Source organism: Rutidosis leptorrhynchoides, chromosome 11 (genome assembly GCF_046630445.1).
Source record: "Rutidosis leptorrhynchoides isolate AG116_Rl617_1_P2 chromosome 11, CSIRO_AGI_Rlap_v1, whole genome shotgun sequence".
Classification (NCBI taxonomy): domain Eukaryota; kingdom Viridiplantae; phylum Streptophyta; class Magnoliopsida; order Asterales; family Asteraceae; genus Rutidosis; species Rutidosis leptorrhynchoides.
Window position 1 is genome coordinate 54,223,228 of NC_092343.1, and position 21,451 is coordinate 54,244,678.

A 21,451-nucleotide genomic window follows, 5' to 3' on the forward strand; every position below is an offset into this window, starting at 1 on the left:
TGTAGGTGTTTTTGGTCGTTGGTGTATGGATTAGATATAAAGGATATGTAATTTTGTTTTCATGTAAATAAGTCATGAATGATTACTCATATTTTTGTAATTTTATGAGATATTTCATGCTAGTTGCCAAATGATGGTTCCCACATGTGTTAGGTGACTCACATGGGCTGCTAAAAGCTGATCATTGGAGTGTATATACCAATAGTACATACATCTAAAAGCTGTGTATTGTACGAGTACGAATACGGGTGCATACGAGTAGAATTGTTGATGAAACTGAACGAGGATGTAATTGTAAGCATTTTTGTTAAGTAGAAGTATTTTGATAAGTGTATTGAAGTCTTTCAAAAGTGTATAAATACATATTAAAACACTACATGTATATACATTTTAACTGAGTCGTTAAGTCATCGTTAGTAGTTACATGTAAGTGTTGTTTTGAAACCTTTAGGTTAACGATCTTGTTAAATGTTGTTAACCCAATGTTTATAATATCAAATGAGATTTTAAATTATTATATTATCATGATATTATCATGTATGAATATCTCTTAATATGATATATATACATTAAATGTCTTTACAACGATAATCGTTACATATATGTCTCGTTTAAAAATCATTAAGTTAGTAGTCTTGTTTTTACATATGTAGTTCATTGTTAATATACTTAATGATATGTTTACTTATCATAGTATCATGTTAACTATATATATATCCATATATATGTCATCATATAGTTTTTACAAGTTTTAACGTTCGTGAATCACCGGTCAACTTGGGTGGTCAATTGTTTATATGAAACATATTTCAATTAATCAAGTCTTAACAAGTTTGATTGCTTAACATGTTGGAAACATTTAATCATGTAAATATCAATTTCAATTAATATATATAAACATGGAAAAGTTCGGGTCACTACAACGGAGTCTTAGCCGGTCTTTCTGCTTCCATTTGAAACCTCTTCAGAATATCAGCAACATACTTGGTTTGATGCAAGAAGATGCCTTTATCTGTCTGAGCTACCTGTAGACCCAAGAAAAACTTAATCGTTCCCATTGAACTCATCTTGAACTTCTGCTGCATGACCTTCTCAAACTCATCAACCATACCCTGATCTGTTGACCCGAATATGATATCATCAACATAAACCTGCACTAACATAAGATGTTGTCCCTTCGTTTTGATGAAAAGTGTCTGATCAATGACACCTCTCCGAAAACCGTTTTCAATCATGTAATTGGACAACGTTGCATACCATGCTCGAGGAGCTTGGTGAAGACCATAAAGTGCCTTTTCAAGTCTATAAACCTTTTCTGGGAAATGCGGGTCTTCGAAACCGGGTGGTTGTTCAACAAACACCCTTTCATTGATCTCTCCGTACAAAAACGCGCTTTTGACATCCATCTGAAAAACTTTAAAACCCATGAAGGATGCAAAGGCCAAGAAAATCCTGATTGCTTCCAGTCGTGCAACCGGAGCAAAAACCTCATCATAGTCAATTTCAGGGATTTGTTGATATCCCTTTACCACCAATCTAGCTTTGTTTCTGATAACTATACCCTGTTCATCCTTCTTGTTCTTCAAAACCCATCAAAGACCATAGGGCACACAACCATGTGGTGGATTGACTAGTTTCCAAACCTTCAAATGTTTAAACTGTAACAGCTCCTCTTGCATTGCACTAACCCACTCATCATACTTCAGTGCCTCATAAGCATCTTTCGGTTCAATTTGACATACATAGCATGAGTGAGCATGCACAAATATCCTACCCGTCTTATTCAACGAAGAATAAAATGTTGTTACTACATTCGCACTTTCAGTCTGAACATCATCTGCTGCTGTTGAACTATTATTAATCACAGGGACCTCTGATGTGGTCGGAACCTCAGAAGTTGATGCCTTAGTTATCGTACTTTGGGGAATACTAATATGAGGAATTCCTCGTGCGTCCACATAATAATCCTGTAGACGTTTAGGCGGTAAATAACACGATTGGATCTTCTCACACCTCCTGCTTCAGTCTGCGGTTCAGGCACTGTCACAGTTGGTGGTTAATTATATAGAGGATTAAGATGTTCCTCTGTTAATCGTGATCGGTTAACTTCCTCATCATCTTCAAGGTCACTATCGTCATCTGTATATGCTACCCCGTCCTCATCTGAATCAAAAGTATCTGTCACTCTCTGTGGACTAGGTTGCAAGCTAGAAACTGGATTCTGAACCTGCGATGGAATAGTAACAACATTGTCAGTTGAGTTTTGAGAATCAAACAAAACCTGAGTTAAAATCTCCTCCTCTGTAGCATAGGGTGGAAGATTGAAGGAATCAAACAGTTTATCATATTCAAACTGCCAAGCGAACCTTTTACTGACACGAGGTGGAGCATTGCGCTGAATATCCACCTCATAACGTTCTTCTACACGCCTAGACTCAGTGTTATACACCCGTTTGTTTGGATTCCTATATCCCAAGAAGATACCAGAGATCACTTTTGAATTGAATTTTCCTCCAGCGTCTCGTACCAGGATAGTACAAGGTGCACCAAAAGGTTCAAAATGTTTGATATTAGGCTTTCTCTTGTGCAACAGCTCATAACACGTTTTACCATGTCTCTTCACCACTAGGACTCTGTTCATTACATAACAAGCAGTACTCACGGCTTCTCCCCAGAAAAAAATTGGAAGACATGAATCAGCTAGCATAGTTCTTGCGGTTTCGATTAGAGTCCTATTCTTTCGTTCAGCAACACCGTTTGATTGAGGTGTATAAGCCGGACTGAACTGTTGTTGTATCCCCTTCTCATTACAAAACAGCTGCATCTGAATGTTCTTAAATTCTGTACCATTATCAGTACGAATCTTTCTTACCTTCAAGTTATACAGACTTTTGAGCTTCAGAATCAACACTTTAATATGCTCAAACGTGTCTGACTTGAGTTTCAACATCACAACCCACGAAAACCGGGAATACTCATCTGTAACTACCAAGCAATATGATTCTCCAGTGAGAGTTTTACAATTAACTGGCCCAAAAAGATCCATGCGTAGCAGCTCCAAAGGAATATTGACAGAATGATGCTTTTTGGTAGTATGTGACTTTCTAGTCTGCTTCCCCTGTTTACACAGAATAGATACCTCAGGAATATGAAAACTTTTAACATTCACACTATCAACTAATCCATTGTGTACTAGATTATTCATCTTCCTTAGACTCAGATGACCCATACGCTTGTGCCAAATAATCGACTCCTGTTCAGTAGCTTTAGAGACAAAGGCCTGATGGCCTATAGCTGCCTTAACATGAGCCTTACGCATATCAAGGATATAGAGATCCTTGCATCTCGGAGCAGTCATCAGAATCATGTCCTCCGGAATAACGAACTCTTTTCTCAAAATATAACAAAACTTATCATCAAAAGCAACAGTATATTTTTTATCAGCAACTTGTGAAACAGAAAGCAGATTGTTCGACATCTGCTCCACATAGTTAACTTTATCAAAGCTAACATTCTCATTAGCAATAACACCCTGAGCAGTAATAAATCCTCCTTCACTACCTGCAAAAGAAACTGGTCCTCCATCCACTGTTTTCACACTAGAAAGCAAAGACAAGTTCCCTGTCATGTGCCTGGATGCCCCATTATCAACAATCCAAGTACTACAGCGTGGATTGTAGGCGACCTGCACATTAAAATAAGAGGATTAGTTAGAGAGGGCCACCCATGCCCGAATGGCAGTGGGTTTCCCATCAACACCAATAACTGGCAATTCCACCCATTGTCCTTTAGATCCAGAAGGACCTTCAGTACGTTGAACACTCTTAACTACTGATTTAGGTTTCCAAACGGTGTTATTCGGTAAAGGTTTTCTATAATAATCATTAGTTTGAAAAACCTTTTTATCATTTGTTTGCACTGAAAAAGAATTAAACTCTGGTGAGGGTGATCTCCTATTAAAGAACCAATTTGGACTAAAATCAACCTTCCTTCTTGGTGTCTGTCGAATGGGTCTACAATTCATAGCCCTGTGTCCCAACCTCCCACAATTGAAGCAGTTAACATTATCAAAATCATGAGAATTAAACACTTTGCGTCTAATTGGTGAAAACTGTCTCCTAGGTGGTTCAGTATGTTGTCTAGTCGAAGGGGATGACGAGACTTGTTGTTTAACAGTCTGTCGACAACCAGGCGGAACATACTTGGACACACTCCCAGATTTGGAACTTGCCTCTGTTGGTGATTGTTCTACCTTAGGACCTGATTCATCTATTCTGCCCTTACTGACAAACTTAGGTGACACTCCCTGGGTGTTCTTCTTCTTATTCTGTTTGGGAGTCACGGTTTTCTTAGACTGAGCCTTTTGACTCTCAGTCATCTTACGTGAATTAACAGGATTTTTCAGAATGGTAACTGGTTTAGTGACAAGCTCAAATGGTTTGCTGTCTTTCTCAGTGTCGATATCAGTATCTGACTCTATTTCATAGACAACATCTAAAGGTTTCTTCGACGCAACTATCTTAACAGTACTCTCAACTGGTGCTTCTTTAGGCTTACCATATACTAGTTCTACAACAGGACCCTTACTTTTCTCAACTGGTTTGTTAATATACTCACCTAAAAGTGGCGGGGCAACCTGGTTGTAACCTAAACCCTGCTGTTTAGGAGGATTCAAAGTCTGTTTCACATAAGACATCCTCTGCCAATTGTCGATCCTAGCTTTTTCAGACTCGTATTTCAACTTAAATGAATCCCTTTCAGCCTTACGGGTCTCTACCTGTCCCAAATACATAGTAATCACTTTTCCATCATCTATAACCGTTGATTTTAAGTGACCCACCTGATTTTCTAAAGACTTAATCACATCAACATAGTCTTTCTGTTTATTAAGGTAGAAAAGCGCATCATCATAGTTCTTTTTATTAGTCTGATTCTCCAAACTTAAATTCTTAAGGTCAACTCTAAGCTTAGGACAAGTCCCACATGTAACAGATATCTCATTAAGCTTGGAAATTACACACTCAAGCCTCTCAATTTCCTGTTCATAATCAACGCATCTAGAACATTTAGAAACTGAATCATTACATACCTTATCGTTACCGGATGTGTTGGCCATAAATGCATATTTATTGCTTCCAACCTGAGTGTCTTCATCTGATTCTGACTCAGACTCTGAACTCGTACTATTCGCGTAATCAGCTTCATAACCTCCTTTGCTCTCGCTGTTGTCTGAACACACTGGACTCCGAACTGTAACAATCTTCTCGTCACCACTCTTAAGATCACAATTGAGCAAGTGTCCCAACTCTTTTCTGAACCAAGTACCAACATGACAACTTCTTTCTTCATCCTCATCGGAAGAATCAGTTGTAAACTCAAAATCTGATACGTCTCGAGCTTGGCGAAACTTATCATACAGTTGATCTTTAATCCTCTTTCTGAGGCACAACTTAATAATCTCCTCAGCTCTCTTCATTCTAGCATCACATTTGCACACATAGCAGGTGCAATTCGGATTGTCTTTTCCAGTACAACCTGCATTTCTCCTAGCAATTCTTTCTTCTTCAATTTCAGCTTCAGTTTTACCTACAAACACAACATTAGCTTTATGTGTATCTGCTGTGATGGACCAGTCACACACTTCATCAGCATACGTGGTCGTCAAGGCCTTAGATTGAATAGACCCCGAAGATTCTTTCTCAACAATAACATGTTGTGGATTAACTGAAATGGTTGTATTGTGAAAAGGATCAGAAAAACCAGTCTTGGGTGGCCTCGTGCAAGTCTTCTTAAAATGACCAAGCTCATCACAATTGAAGCACCTAACCTTTGATATATCAAAACCAAACTTCGAATCTCGATTCAAACTCAAAGACCTCTATTCGGTTTTCTTCAAATACTTCATAGCCCGTCTCACAATGCTACCCATGCAATAAAGTATATCCATCCTTTCAAGATCGTCCTCATCAATCTGATCATAGTCTTCATTTTCAAGATGACTATTAATCACTTGTCCACTAATCATATCGTTGTATGAGTTAACAACAATAGCTGCCAAAGCCATATCTTCCTGAATTAATTCGATGGGCCTCTTCTTGATATTCTCGGTTTGAAACACATGAGTCTGAGTCTGAGTCTGTTGAGAAGGAGAATTCTGAGTCTGAGCTTGTGATTTAGCATTAAAGTAGCCAGACTGAGATTGTGGAGCAGACAGTTGAGAAGCATTTGCTGTAATATAGGCTGTTTGTAATGGAGCATGACCAGAAGATGAAGCCAAAGTGGATGTAGAAGCAGCTACAGAACCAAGTCTCTTCCTCTTAGCTTCTACCTGAATATCCTTCTCCATCAACTTAGAAGTAAAAGCTGTCAATGTTAACGTACGACCTGATGTGCTGTACATGTTCTGAATCTTTTCAATCTCATGGTCCCACTTTTCTGGAAGACCATCTTTCAACACCCCGACTGCCTTATCATCAGGTACATCAATCCCATAATCCGCCATCTCTGCTACCAGTAAACGATATCTCTCCAAAGTTTGGCCCAGTGACTCTGATGGAAGAGCAGCAAATGCCCTCCATTCATCCTTCAAAACCTTACCTTTTGTTGTCCGATAAGTAGCAATACCCTCTGTTGCAGATTGAAGGGCCAACCAAAGAGTATACGCGGTTTTGTTACGGTTTTTGAACTGCTGGAAAATGTCCTTTGACAACGCTTACGTTAGCTGAGCATAACATCTACACTCAAGATTATATTGTTCACGCTCTGTAGGACTAAACTGTTGAGTTTCTTTGGGTTCACCATCACCTCCACAAGGCCAAACAAATGGATTCTCAATACATTCCCAAAGTCTAGAGTCAACACCATTTAAGTAAATAACAAACCTAACTTTCCAGTCCAAGAAGTCTTTAAGATTGTCAAGTCGAGGTACTTTATTTGACGATCCAGATTCACTTTCGTTGAGTAACAGTTTTTGTAGTCCAGGTGCAATTACTAACGCGCTATATTCATTTGTCACTTGTTCATTAGTGTCCGACATGTTAACTGATTAATTTTGAAAATAAAAGATTAATTAAGATTCTGATTAAGTCACACGGTCGACTATCTCTGACACACGGTCGACTGTATAAGACACACGATCGATTTTACGTATCACACGGTCGATTGTCTAACAAAATTTTGGCAGCACTTCGTTACTATATAAGCCTTGGGTATTGCAAACACATACGGCCGATTGTCTAACTCTCACGGTCGTTTAAAAATCTCACACGGTCGATTGACTTACTCACACGGCCGATTGACTTAGGTAATCTGACACGGCTCTAGTAAAACTCACACGGTCGGTGGAACAATACACACGGTCGATCTTAGGACTCACTCGGTCGGTTGTCAGGACACACACGGTCGAGTGTGTTCTTGGCAGAAGCTGGTCGACTATTAGGGTTTTCCAGACAAAAATCGATTTTGCAATCGATTATGGATGGAAAACACAAAAACAACACGTAGATAACGAAAATAAGCACTCCAGAAATACCTTTTGACAATAAAAACACTAACAATAACGTGTAAACACAGATTAATAGACCAAAAACCTAAAAACACCAAAAACACAAACTTTGACCCAAAAACGATTTGATCAAGCAAAAACCAGAGACTCAAGCTCTGATACCACTTTGTAGACGTTGATTCTATGGATCTTAGGTCGCTTGAACTCTAAACTAAAGGCAGAACACAATAGAATAGAGGTAAATCGAGATACGGGTCGTTTCGGGATCGAATTAGTCGAACCTAGAGCAAAACCTAGATTAGATCGACTCCTAGACGATGTATTTCAGTGGTATTCGGTGTTAGGGTTCTCTGGAGACGAAAAACAATCACTTGGAACAAATGGGACGAGTAACCTTATCAATGAAGTCTAAACCCGTATATATACTGCAAGTCAGACACACTCGGTCGAGTGTGTCTGTCAGTCGATCGACTGACTTACACACTCGGTCGAGTGTGTACACACACTCGGTCGACTGTGTGCAGTTTAACATATTGATTATTTAATTAATTAAGAGCGCAAAATCACCATAGTAATTAATAGTCACTAGTAAATAACATTATTACATAACCGAATGTACTAAACGTAAGAATAAACTACGGCTGGAGATTCATGCACCAACAAACACTGCGGAAGCCCGCATAAATTGAGATTGCGAAGATGTCCCGCATAAACATTGCGGATTTACTAAGTACGCGCGAACATTGGTTCCGCGAATATCCCAAACCTATAAATAGGGAGCTTGGCCTCTCATTTTAGGTTGTTGATTCTGTGCAATTGCTCTGGCCCTTTGTGGCTTGTGAACACGCCCAAGTATCAATCATAATCGAGCTAAGGTAATGCAATCAAGACCGGGACATGGTGATTGATCACTTGAATCTAAGTGAAAGACGTTGATAATGTCCCAAAAACATTATCAACACCACAATCCACCCCTCATTGAACTCGATTCTTAAATTAAATCTTGCATCTAATTTAGGATTGATCAGTTTGCACATTACAAGTAGCCCCTAACATATAAAATGTTCACTGCCACTTAAAGACTCACAAACAGATTACCAAAACAATTATGCATGATGGAGTAATAATCAATCTGCGCGCACCGTATCTGTTTCTACAAATCAACCAAAACTTTATCAATTCTTGAACACCATAAACACACATAACCCCCCCCCCCCCCCCCCCCCCCCCCAAGATGGTTATTACCAAACAAGAATCAATCTTAAACGAGTTATAATTTAGCATATATCATTGAAACAATAAATTAAAGGATAATGAGCTAGAAATCAACTCACAAATATAGCAGATGCAGTTTCAGTAGATTCACCATCTACTCTAACCATACTACTTGAATCAGCATAAAACTGATGAACAAATTCAGGTTGTTGTTGAAGCACCTGATAATATTGCTGAACAAAGTACGAACCAACCTACACATAATCAAAAATAAACAAATTTTTAATTTTTAATCACTATCAATACTTTAAATTTTTATTTAACTTATTAACGAAAAAAATAATAATACATGTTTTAATTGTATTAAATATAATAGCGTTTACGTTTCAATTTAGTTTGATTAGAAGTCCTCGTAGCACGGACTCTTAAATAAAACATGAGGAGTATTTAATTTATTATAAAATACAATATTTATATTTTATTATTGTTAATTTAAATAAGTGGTGCCTCCTTAATCTAAAATTCTAACTGACACGATTTAAATATGAATCATGTAGCACACACAATAAGGATGGGCCAATAGCCTAGTTGGTGAATGACTCACTCTCCCTTAGGAGAGGTGAGGGTTCGATTCCCACTAGGTGAGGATTTTCCAAATAATTGGATCAAAAACCATTCTTACCGGGCCCAAATGATCCCTTCGTCCCACGCATGCGAAGATTGCAACAATAACAATGCAGGTTCGAATCTCGGGCCTGGCATGCTGTGGGGTAATTGGTGATGGTGTTTCGCCAGGCTCCAGTGGGCTACCGCTGGATGGGTTGACAAAGTCAACACAGAGCTAACATGTCTCTGCCGATACACATGTTTTTACAACAATGTAGCACACACCATTAGACAATAAGAAAAAATGTAAATGCCAATATCATAGTATGTAACTTTGTAGTAAGTTACTTTTTATTACATTCAACGAATTGTAACGATCGTATATACTATACAAAATTATATCACAGTATGTAACTTGTAGTCAGTTACTTTTTATTACATTCAATGAATTGTAACGATCGTATATACAAAATAAATGATGAAGTTAATTCCCCCACGCTCATATGTTTATATGTTTGTATATATATATATATATATATATATATATATATATATATATATATATATATATATATATATATATATATATATATATATATATATATATATATATATATATATATATATATATATATATATATATAGGGGCATGATCAATGGGGAAGTAACCAATCGGGGGAAGCGGGGGGAAGCAAAAAAAAAAAATTCGTTTTTTTAAAAAACTTTGTTCACGAACATTATAGATTGGATGAAAATAAGAACATTTAGAAGAGACACTTCGTGATGAATGTTATTATTTTGGCCTGAAAACGATCGACAAAAATAACATTCAAGATAATATTGTTCGTGAAGAATGTGAACGTTTTTTTTTTCCATGTTTTGTGAAGTAAAATTTAGCCCGATTTAGAGTTTAGGGTTTGGTGTTTTGGGTTTATTCCATAAACCCAAAACACCAAACCCTAAACCCTAAACTCTAAACCCTAAACCCTAAACCCTAAACTCTAAACCGTTCGTGTTAAAAACTCAATCTAAATCCTAAATCTAAACCCTAAATCTAAACCCTAAACCCTAAATTTCTAAACCCTAATATCTAAACCCTATAAACCCTAATATCTAAACCCTAATATCTAAACCCCAATAGCTAAAACCTCAAAATACGCTCGAAAAACACGATAATTGTTATATATTACTTCTTCGAGCGTTTTCCCGCCAAAATAAAAACATTCATCACGAAGTGTCTCTACTAAATGTTCATATTTTCATCTCATCTATAATGTTCGTGAACAAAGTTTTTTCAAAAAACAAAAAAAAAAAAAAAAAAAATTGCTTCCCCCCGCTTCCCCCCGAATGATTACTTCCCTCTTGATCCTGGCACTATATATATATATATATATATATATATATATATATATATATATATATATATATATATATATATATATATATATATATATATATATATATATATATATATATATATATAAAGCTTGAAGAAACAACAGAAGCATTATATACTGAAAATGAGTCTTCTTGTGTTGAAAAAGTTTGTGTTTCTTAACATGATCATATGTGTGATGGGAAAATGGTCACAACGGGCAAACTACAAAGCGGAAACAAACCCGTTTGACAAGCATTTCCCGACCCGTATGAACCCGTGAGGAAACTAACAAATAAGGTATACCACAATCACCACAAATCAGCCCCAATTCTGTCCCAAATCAGCAAATACGAAATAACAAAGCACACACAATACACACGAGACTTTTTACGTGGAAAACCCCTCAAAATCGAGAGTAAAAACCACGGGACTCGTAAGCCACTTAAATTCCACTATCATCAACAAGGAGAGCAATACAATAATCCTTCTCTAGATCAACTAGAGGTATACAACATCATCATACTCTTGAAAAACAATAATCAACAAGTATATGAAGAAATTAAAGACAAATGAGTAATAACATCACCCAAAATTCTGCTACTGTTCGATCTGCTGTAACTTGAGCTACAGACCTCTTTAGATGAATTCAACGGTTGAAAACCTTGGCACTGATGTCAGGAAGACACAGACCAAATTTGATGAAGATCCAACGGTTAGATCTCCGGGGATCGTCTCTTTTCTGTCCGGCTGTCACTGTAGACAGAAATGGAGTTTTTTTCACTCTTTTTCTTGATCTCAATCTGATCTCTCTCTCTCGTATCAATTGAAGATAGCTGGACACAATTCAAAATAATGCCCTCAAATGTTTGACCGAGTCAACAAACCATTTGGGCCTAAATTGTTGGGCTTTAGACTTTGGGTTAAAGCTTCATCATATTGGAAACCCACTAATAAACCCAACAAATCTCCCCCTTTCCAATTATGAGGAAGAGTTCGCCATCCCGGCGATCGAGCAACATACCTTGAGCTTCTCACTTGCTAAAGCCTTTGTAAACATGTCGGAACCATTATCATCGGTGTGAACTTTATCAAGTTCAAACGAGCCATCTTCAAGACGTTCTCTAATCCAATGATACCGCACATCTATATGTTTTGTCCGCTTATGATACATAGAATTTCTAGCCAAATGAATCGCACTCTCATTATCACAAAGAACCACATATCGTGATTGCTTAAACCCAAGGTCTTGTAGAAATCTTTTCATCCACAGTAGTTCTTTGCACGCTTCTGTTGCTGCCATATACTCAGCCTCGGTTGTAGACAATGCAACACACTTTTGTAACCTTGATTGCCATGAAACTGCTCCCCCTGCGAAAGTCATCAAATATCCAGAAGTGGATTTCATGTTATCTTTGTTTCCTGCCATATCTGAGTCTGTATAACCAACAAGCATCGGCTTTCCATTTCCAAATGTGATACCCAGCTTTGAAGTACCTCGTAAGTATCTCATAATCCATTTAACTGCTTCCCAATGCTTCTTACCCGGATTTGACATAAACCGACTAACAACACCTACCGTATGAGCTATATCAGGCCTAGTACACACCATAGCATACATCAAGCTACCAACCGCTGAACCATATGGAACTTTATCCATCTCCTCAACATCCTCCTTTGAAGTAGGGCAATCTCTATCTGTTAGCTTAAAGTTGTTAGTAATAGGAGAACTAACCACTTTAGCATTCTCCATGTTGAATCTACTAAGCACCTTTTCAATGTATTGCTCTTGTGATATATGTAACGTCTTAGCACCTCTATCTCTAAAAATCCGAATGCCAAGAATCTGTTTTGCTGGTCCTAAGTCTTTCATAGCAAAAGACTTGCTCAATTCTCGCTTCAACTGCGCAATTCTTTTCATATTTTTACCAACAATCAACATATCATCAACGTATAACAACAATATAATGAAATCATCATCACCAAACCTCTGAAAGAAAATACAATGATCTGAAGTTGTCTTTCGGTAGCCTTGCTTTCCTATAACCGACTCAAACTTCTTATACCACTGTCTCGGTGCTTGCTTCAACCCATATAGACTTTTCTGAAGTCTACAAACATAATTTTCTTTACCTTTAACCCGAAAACCTTCAGGTTGCATCATGTAGATTTCCTTATCCAAATCACCGTGAAGAAAAGCAGTCTTGACATCCATCTGTTCAACCTCAAGATCAAGACTAGCAGCTAACCCAAGAACTACTCGAATAGATCCCATCTTCACGACCAGAGAGAAAATCTCATCAAAATCAATACCTCTTTTCTGGCTAAATCCTTTAACAACTAACCTAGCTTTGTACCTTGGTTGTGAAGTAAGCTCATCAGTCTTCACTTTGAATACCCATTTTTTTCTCAAAGCTCTCTTGCATTTAGGTAACTTCACCAGCTCATAAGTATTGTTCTCATGCAAAGAATTCATCTCATCTTGCATAGCTTCACCCCACTCTTTCTTATGCTCATCTTTCATTGCTTCTGAATAACATTCTGGCTCTCCCCCATCAGTAACTAATACATACTCATCAGCAGAATATCTAACAGAAGGATGACGGTCTCGGGTAGACCGCCTAAGTGGGATAAATGGGGGCACATCTGGTACTGGAATCTCTACCTGCTCCGGAGCATCACCAACATCAGTACCATGTTCATCATTCTGAACATCATCTCCAACATGTTGTGGAGTAACTGGATCCAAATCAACAAGATCAGTACTAGGTTGAGGAACTGAATCTGTCTTCTCAACATCTTTTAACACCTGATCTTCTGTAAAAACAACATCTCGACTTCGTACAAGTTTCTTCTGAACTGGATCATATAACCTGTACCCAAAATCATCTTCACCATAGCCGAGGAATACACATGGCTTAGTCTTCATATCAAGCTTTGACCTCTCATCTTTGGGAACATGAACAAAAGCTTTACATCCAAAAACTCGTAAATGACGGTAAGAAACATCTTTGCCGCTCCAAACCCTGTAAGGAACATCAAAATGCAAAGGAACACAAGGGGTTAGATTAATAATATGAAGTACCGTATTTAAAGCCTCACCCCAAAAGGAATCGGACAACCCTGCATGTGAAAGCAAACATCTAACTCTCTCAACCAAAGTTTTGTTCATCCTCTCTGCTAAGCCATTCAACTGAGGTGTCTTTGGTGGAGTCTTTTGATGTCGAATACCATTCTCCTTACAATAAGCATCAAATCTGCCAATGTATTCACCGCCATTATCAGTCCGAATACACTTGAGTTTCTTCCCCGTTTGCCTTTCAACTAGTGTATGAAATTCCTTAAACTTTTCAAATACTTGATCCTTTGACTTTAAGGTATAAACCCACACCTTCCTGGAATGATCATCGATGAATGTAACAAAGTAGGAACATCCACCAAGTGTCCTAGTCTTCATAGGCCCACAAACATCCGAATGAACTAGATCAAGTATGTTCTCCATTCGAAAAGGAGAATGACTCTTAAACGCAACTCTGGTCTGTTTCCCTACCAAACAGTGAGAACACTTACTCAAATTAATATCACTAACACCCGACAACACATTCTTCTTAAACAAGATAGACATCCCCTTTTCACTCATGTGGCCAAGTCTTTTATGCCACAACTCAGTAGAATCAATATTGTCCACTGCGTTAACAATGTTCTGGATGATCTTCGGACGCGTGATGTATAATCTTGAGTCTTTCTTGCCTCTTCCCACTATCATAGAACCAAGAGTTAGTTTCCAAATACCATTACCAAAACCGTTATAATAACCATCATCATCAAGAATGCCTGTTGAAATAACATTAAGTCTCATATCCGGAACATGTTTTACATTATTCAAAACTAACTCCATTCCCGTGTCAAATTTCAAACAAACATCTCCAATACCAACGATCTTTGATAACCCGGCATTACCCATCCTAGCAAATCCATAGTCACCTGGAGTGTAAGATGAGAAGTGATCTCTACAAATTGCAACATGACATGTAGCACCATTATCAACAATATGTCATCATGAGTAAGATTGATCATATCATAATCAATACAAACAAAGAACTCATCTGTGATAGCGTTAACTTCAACCTTATCATCATCACCACCATCACTTTTCTTTTGTTTATTCTTGTCATATGCCTTTTTCTTCTCATTCTTCAACTTTGGACAATACCACTTTGTGTGCCCCTTTTCATGACAATTATAACACTCAACATTAGCAAATTTGCCTTTGCGTGAGCTGCTACGATGATTGCCTCTTTTACCCTGACCTCTACTATGACTTCTCCCCCGCGTTTCTGTGACCAAGATATATGACTGTGAAGAGGAACCTTGTGACTTTCTTCTCATCTCTTCATTCAAAATACTACCCTTAGCCAATTCCATGGTGATAGTACCATTCGGTGCAGAGTTGGACAAAGATGTCCTAAAAGTCTCCCAAGAGTCCGGTAATGTACCAAGTAACCAGAGACCCTGAATCTCATCCTCAAACTTGATACCCATACCCGCAAGCTGATTTATAATACCCTGATATGCATTTAGGTGATCTGTAATAGGAGTCCCATCATGGTACTTCAAAGCCATCATCTGCTTAATTAAGAACAACTTGTTATTCCCAGTCTTTCGTTCATATAACTGCTCAAGCTTTTTCCATAAGGCTTTAGCATCAGTCTCCCCAATAATATGGTTCACTACATTATCATCAACCCACTGCCGAATATACCCACATACCTGTCTATGCAAAATTTTCCATTTAGCATCAGATTTTTCCTCAGGTTTATCCTCAGTAAAAACAGGCAAATAATAATCTTTCACATAAAGAAGATCCTCCATTTTACCTTTCCAAACATGATAATTTGAACCATTTAAACTAATCATCTTACTTGTATTAGCTTCCATCTTTCACACAAGTCAAATCAAATAACCTAGCTCTAGATACCAATTTGATGGGAAAATGGTCACAACGGGCAAACTACAAAGCGAAAACAAACCCGTTTGACAAGCATTTCCCGACCCGTATGAACCCGTGAGGAAACTAACAAATAAGGTATACCACAATCACCACAAATCAGCCCCAATTCTGTCCCAAATCAGCAAATACGAAATAACAAAGCACACACAATACACACGAGACTTTTTACGTGGAAAACCCCTCAAAATCGAGAGTAAAAACCACGGGACTCGTAAGCCACTTAAATTCTACTATCATCAACAAGGAGAGCAATACAATAATCCTTCTCTAGATCAACTAGAGGTATACAACATCATCATACTCTTGAACAACAATAATCAACAAGTATATGAAGAAATTAAAGACAAAAGAGTAATAACATCATCCAAAATTCTGCTACTGTTCGACCTGCTGTAACTTGAGCTACAGACCTCTTTAGACGAATTCAACGGTTAAAAACCTTGACACTGATGTCAGGAAGACACAGCCCAAATTTGATGAAGATCCAACGGTTAGATCTCCGGGGATTGTCTCTTTTCTGTCCTGCTGTCACTGTAGACGGAAATGGAGTTTTTTTCACTCTTTTTCTTGATCTCAATCTGATCTCTCTCTCTCGTATCAATTGAAGATAGCTGGACACAATTCAAAATAATGTCCTCAAATGTTTGACCGAGTCAACAAACCATTTGGGCCTAAATTGTTGGGCTTTAGACTTTGGGTTAAAGCTTCATCATATTGAAAACCCACTAATAAACCCAACAATGTGCCCATTATATTTCCATAAGTTCTGGTTGTAATTTTTTAGTAAGATGTTGGAACCTTCATGTCGTGAATGGTATCCAATCTAATACTCATATACCAATTTCCATTCATGTGAAGTCGAATAAAGATGATCTTGGATACCATAACCTCACTTATAGGCAGGAGTATTTTCTTCATTTCTGTGAGGATATCTTCAACACCACGACTTTCGAAATATATATTTCGTTTGGAAATAGAAAAAGTTTTTTATTCGTGTTCAATCATTTAATTGCAAGATATTTTACTTCCCCGATTTCTGGAACGCATAAGCATAATATATATTGGCTGATTAAAGACGATGGGTTTTACCTATCTAAATTTAAAGATAAAGAGTATCAGTTATGGGCTAGGTGGTGAAATGTAATGTACTTGTACTATGTTTACCTTTGGATAGTGTTACGTTTTAAAGTTAAATAAGTGGTAACTAATTAACCAGTTGCTACTTGATTTTTATATAAACTACTCCGTAATAAATAATAGAAAGGTCTGCACACGTTGCAACGAGTACATTTCATGTGTAGATATCGTTGTTATTTTTGTGCGGATGCATAACCAATTTTATGACGACATCGTAGCGCTATTTAGTTTGGAAAGAATACAAAACGTTATTTTTGAAATGTGTATAAAGACTGACAATTGAAATGGCTGATCAGCTGTTGCCACGTGTTATTTTTGTCGCTGTTTTTCATATAAATAGATACAGTGGCGGAGACAAGGGGGGACTGAGTGGTGCTCAGCCACCCTCAACAACTCAAGTTTAACCATTGTTATTTAATAAATTTAGTGCAAGATACATTAGTTTAAGAATTTAGGACGAGCTATAGACCAAATCTATAAATATTACTGGAATATCCCTTGATGCGATTTATGACGCCACATAATCACATAATCGAATTATGTGGCGTAATGATCAAAAAGCACTTACAAAGTTTGAAAGTTACAAGTTGCAATGAATCACTAACGATTATACGCTTCACAAGCATTGTAATTGTAATTTTAGAAACATGGTATACATTTATGGGCGTGAAAAGACTCAAAGTTTGATGTATTATTATTAATATCTCAATCTGATATTATTCATATTTTGAAAGTAATACGAAGTATATGATTAGCTAAACATAATTTAGGCGTAAGTTGAGGGGCAAATGGCGAAACGTGTCTAAAGTTCAAGGTGAAAACTGAAGATGGTAAAACTTGGGAAAAAAGATTCATGAAAAAAAACAGGGTGAATCAAAAAGACATACAGAAAAAATATGGAGGCCCACCCTTTTTTTTTAACGCATAGCCTGTATTAAAATTAAAATATTAATGAACTTACAACAAAAATAATATCTAATATAAAATAAATAATTTTACGAAATATGTATATTGTTTTTTTTTTGTCAAAATTGCCCAAATGGTCCATGTGTTCATAAAACTGCATGCATTAATCATCCTTAAATGCCAAAAACGTCTCAAATTAGTGTCTGCCTTAACTTCTGTTAAACTCTCTGTATAACAAGCGTTAGTTTTCTCCATCTCCATCCTTACCAAAATTCATAATACCCAAATCTAAATGTGTTAATTAATTCTCATAAATCTTTTAAATCATGTTTGTAAATATCTATTTCTTTTACAAGAAGAAACTCAGAACCAAAAATCAAATTTGCGCACAAGATCACGCTTCTATTTTGAAGAATGAGTCACACTTATCAACAAAACCAACAGATGCAACACTTGTTACACCTAACCTATTGCCTCGCTGGAGAAGAAGGAAACTGCAAATGATGTTCAGCGACGGATTTAGATCTGAAGCGACGTTATTTTCTTTATCGTTTTTATCATTAGGTTTTCGGATATTATCTTGTTCGTTCATATATCCGTAATTTTAAAAGTCACTACTGCTACCAGTTGCGGTTGACCCATCATCTCCGGTGATAATGCGGTTACACATTAGACATAATGATACGTTCATACGGAATCGAGCCGTTGAATCTACTGTTTAAATTATTGATATCGATTGAACTACGAATTTATTGTTGACACCAAAAGTAGAGCAAGACTTTAAATTAGAAATTTATTATTGGTTCATCGATTTTATTGTTGGTATGAGCAATAATGTTTAGGTTGATTTTGGATTTTAGGTATGAGAAGAATGTTTAGGTTGATTTTAGATTGTAAAATGAGCTTGAACAAACACAAAGTTGCAGTAGGTTGATGAAGGAGTGGTGTTGATGTGGGGAGGTGTAACGACCCGACTTTTTTGACTTGCTTTTGTGCTTTGTGTTTTCGCGAAACTGTGTATTTGTGCGTACTGAGCTAAATTATACTCTGGGGACTCCCTACATGTTGATTACTTTCGTTTATATGTTAAAACGTATCATTAAGTACGTAGGATACTTAACTTAACCCTCGAAAGCCTTTATGACCGTTAGTGTTACTTGACGCTTTTAACGAACTGCGTACTGCGTACACGTTTTGAAAGGACCCGTCCTTATCCACCCGGACGAAGCTTTCAACATCTGGTACCATCGCGATGAACTGACTTCTATATGCCATAAACGACTCCATGTAATATGAGCAAATGCACAGCGGAAGATTTCTTTCATACCTGAGAATAAACATGCTTAAAAGTGTCAACCAAAAGGTTGGTGAGTTCATAAGTTTATCATAAAACAATAAAAATTCTGTAATTTTGATAGACCACAAGATTTAAATCCAGCATGGTACAAATGGGCCCGAATCCTATACCCACCTGTAATGTACATGCGATATCTTTTAAATACAGTACACATTTCTCGTGTACGAAAACATATTTCATAAATCTTAGTAACCGTACACATATTTCGTGCACAAAATAACATACACATAACCTGTGTATAAAATCATTCTCTCGATACATAATATTCACATCAATTGGTGGCAATTATCATGTCCACATAATTCAATGGTGGCAATTATCATGTCCACATATTTCAACGGTGACAATTATCATGTCTACATAATTCAATAGTGGCAATTATCATGTCCACATAATTCAATAATAATTCGCAGAACTCCTGTCTACATAATAATTCATTCGAGGAATGTTTTGTTTGTGTCTATCTCGTCAAACATTTATAAAAGCATTTCATGTATTCGCAGTTCAAAAATATATTTCAAAAGCATTTAATAAAGCAGTTGTAAAAACAGTGCATGTATTCTCAGTCCCAGAAATGTAAAGAGTAAAAGGGAGCAAATGAACTCACGCATATAAATATTGTAAAACAGTTAATAAAGCATTTGCATGTATTCTCAGCCCAAAAATGTAAAGAGTAAAAGGGATTCAAATGAACTCACATACTGTATTTTGTAGTAAAAATACATATGACGTCATAGAACAAGTGTAGGGTTGACCTCGGATTCACGAACCTATATCATTTGTGCATATATTAAGACTTATAATAACAACTAAGCAAGTATATATATATATATATATTAATATCAATATACTTAATAATTTGTATGTGATATTAATAATTAAATTAGTTTTTAATTATTTTATATACTTTAGATAACTAATTAATATTTATATATATGATTATATTAACATATGTTTATCTATCATATGTAATTTAATTAATATTTTATAATAATAACATTTCATTTTAAAACAATATGTATATTAATATAGTTATGATACATGTAAAAATATATATTTTTATATAAATATCATTTGTTTGTTAAAAATTATAATCATACTAAAATAATGATAATAATAATAATTCATTGTAACTTAATCATTTTCATGTTATTATTTATATCTATATTCTTTATGTTCGTAGTCATAATAATAATAATAATGTTAATAATTATAATAATGATAATAATATTATTAATAATAATGTGTTAATGATAATAATAAAAATAATAATGCTTAATACTTATAATAATAATAATTTTAATAAAAATTATAATTCTAATAATAATGTTAATAATAATACATTTATCTTTATCAACGTTAGTTTTATATATATGAAAATTATATTTTAATCATAATTATCATTATTATGTACCATCTTATACTTAGGATTACTTTGTTAATAATAATATACATATATTTAAGTCATAACTAATCATGTTAATCATAATTCTAATATTTATACTGGTAACATAAGAATAATAATAATAATGATAATAATAATAATAATAATAATAATAATAATAATAATGATAGTGCTCCAAATGAACATATATTTTGTAGCAATATCGTTCCAATATGTAAAGTTTTTAAATGTAATTTCCTTATTTTTAGTTGTAATAGTTAAATAAATAAGTGCGAAGACGAAAGACGCAAATCGCTCGAAAATGAAGATTTAAAGACAAAAACGAAGATTTGAAAGACCAAAACGTCCAAAAAGCTCAAATGTACAAGATACAATTCAAAAGGTTCAATTTATTGATGAAGAACGTCTAAAAATGACAAGAGTACAAGTTACAAAACACAAAGTACAAGATATAAAATTGTACGAAAGGACGTTCGAAAATCCGGAACCGAGGCATGAACCAACTTTCAGCGCTCGACGCAACGGTGTAAAAATTACGAGTCAACTATGCACAAGAATAAAATATAATATTTAAATAATTCATAATAAGAATAATATTAAATAATAAAAAGTTGTTAATTGAGCATAGTTCAGGGGTCGTAAATGAAAATTTGAATTCTAATTTTCCTATAAAAGGAACGATGTATTACGATGAAGAGGAAGATTTTTCTTTCGATCTTTTTCTTCTTCTATCTTTTTCTTATTTTTCTATCTATCAATATCTATATTCTATATCTCTATCATAATGTTAACTTAATAAGATATAACAATAATCTTAATTTTAATTTTAAATTATGATAATAATAAGATTTATGATAGAGATCGTTTGAGTGTGTAAGTCGAAATTCTGTCCGTGTAACGCTACGCTATTTTTAATCATTGTAAGTTATGTTCAA

General features: G+C 35.7%; 1 pseudogene; it reads right to left on the reverse strand.

The window, feature by feature from the left end:
* Positions 1-16,629, reverse strand: part of LOC139874586 (nuclear transport factor 2-like) — a 102,451-nt pseudogene extending 85,822 nt beyond the window's left edge.
* Positions 16,630-21,451: the final 4,822 nt, after the last annotated feature.